At 38.1% G+C, this 2,085-nt stretch overlaps 1 pseudogene; it reads left to right on the plus strand.

Annotated features, from left to right (window-relative positions):
• LOC114755073 (60S ribosomal protein L31-like) lies at nucleotides 1-1,394 on the plus strand (annotated as a pseudogene).
• The last annotated feature ends 691 nt before the right edge of the window (nucleotides 1,395-2,085 follow it).

Genomic DNA, 2,085 nt, shown 5'->3' on the forward strand with positions numbered 1-2,085 from the left:
ATGGTGGAGAAGGTGGCCAACAGAAGAAAGGAGGAGGCGCTAACTAGAGAGTACACGGTCAACCTTCACAAGCGCTTGCATGGATGGTTAGTTGACTTGGCCATTTCTATCTTTCTTGTTATCCAATTCGATTTGTCTGTATGAGTTTTTGCTTGTGAATAGTTATCTGGAGTCTGTGAGTTGTGACTCAGAAATTTGGTGAATAGGTTTGAGATAGAATTTTCAATTTTCCATTTCAATTGTTCGATGTTGCTTATAGCTTTGCTGGTTTTAGATTCCCATTTCCCAAGGTTTGGCATCAAAATCTTCTTAAGCAACAATTTTCATTACACATTTAATGAGCCGCCCTGATCATGGTAGTCATAGACAACGTTTGTCTGGTTATGTGATCGACCTTAATAATTGGCAATGCGGGATGAAGTTGGGTGTGTTCACCTGCAGGGTGCCCTGTTTCTAGCAATTCTGAGATGTTAAACTGAAACTCAAACAAGGACGTTCCTAGGTCACTTTTCGGCTTCATAAGTGATCCATTATTTGACATGGCTGATATCTGTATTGCTTTCTGACTTAAAATTAGAAAATGAGCCAATTTATACCTTGTAGAAAGCATTGGCAGGAAGGATTCAGCGACTTGTTTGATGGTGACATATTCAGAGCTAATATTGACATCTACACTTTATCCTTATTGTTCCATTCGAGTGCATTTGACAGCTTTCATCTCTGTTTCAGTTTTTGGTATCGCTGTTGTATTGATTTCAGTGATCAGTTTACTTTGTTACTATGGGAGATTGGAAAAATATAGCATAATGGACTTCAGTACGAGATTTCAAGCTGGTTGTGTATGAGAATGCTGTTGCAGTATTCCGGTATTTGCATTCTGCGGTTATTTTCTAATCAAATTATGAGTAAAGACATGCCTTTTGTTGGTTATGTTGCACTAGAAGCAAGGGCATCAGCTCTGGAAAATTTATTGATTGTCAAGTTTCTGCTATAAGTTTTTAGTAACAGTATTTGATATGCTTCGGGATGAGGATTTTGTCTGGTTACTTTGCCTGTGGATCTTATGTACCTCTGTGTCATCTTAATGGATTTTATTATGGCTAAACTTTATGCAGCACATTCAAAAGAAGGCTCCAAAGGCAATCAAGGAAATTAGGAAGTTTGCCCAGAAAGCAATGGAAACAAGTGATGTGAGGGTGGATGTCAAGCTTAACAAACTTGTGTGGAGCCAAGGAATTCGAAGTGTCCGAAGAAGAATGCGTGTTCGCATAGCTCGCAAAAGAAACCATGAAGAAGATGCAAAGGAGGAGTTTTATTCATTAGTCACTGTTGCAGATGTTCCTCGAGAAGAATGGAAAGGTTTGGGCACTAAGGTGATTGATGAAGAGGATTGAATTGATCGACATGCTAGAGTAGATAGTAATTCCTTTTGCTCAATTTTGGCTTCTTCTTTTCTTTTCAAATATTATTTCTAAATCACATATTTGGTTGGGTTGGATCCATGTAGGAATAGTTTCACTTCCAATTACAGATGCAGTGTATTCAACATTCCTATTGTTTTCCCTATAATCAACAAGTTGAATATAAATTACTATTCTGTTTTGAATATTTCGAAGGTTTCCTTCCCTTTTTGCAGTCATCTGTGTCCCGTGGCATGTTTATGCGTTTGGATGGGCTAATGATGAACTTCATCTAAAGGTTCGAAATTATAAGTGGATTGAACCCATGACTTTTCATTCTTAGGAGATTTTTCATGTTACTAGATGATGTTAGAAATGTTAAATATAAACGAAAACAAAACGCATACCAGGTTGGATCCATGTTCGGATCCGGGTTATTCCTCCAAAACTCCACAAGTTGATCTACCGATGCGTATGCAGAGTTTAAACTACAGGAATCTAAACTTGAGTGGCACAGCAGAGCAACACACAAGAGAGAATATTAGATGCCAGAGCACCACACAAGAGAGAAAACTCAACTATTGGGGTGAGTTGCACTGATGGATGGAGGCCTCTATTTATAGCTTTAGCTAGGGGTATTTTGAGAAGGCAAAATATCCACTAAGTCCATTAGTTTAAATTTGAA

The sequence above is a fragment of the Neltuma alba genome, unplaced genomic scaffold, assembly GCF_004799145.2.
Source record: "Neltuma alba isolate B1F8T4 unplaced genomic scaffold, ASM479914v2 tig00010230_pilon, whole genome shotgun sequence".
NCBI lineage: Eukaryota > Viridiplantae > Streptophyta > Magnoliopsida > Fabales > Fabaceae > Neltuma > Neltuma alba.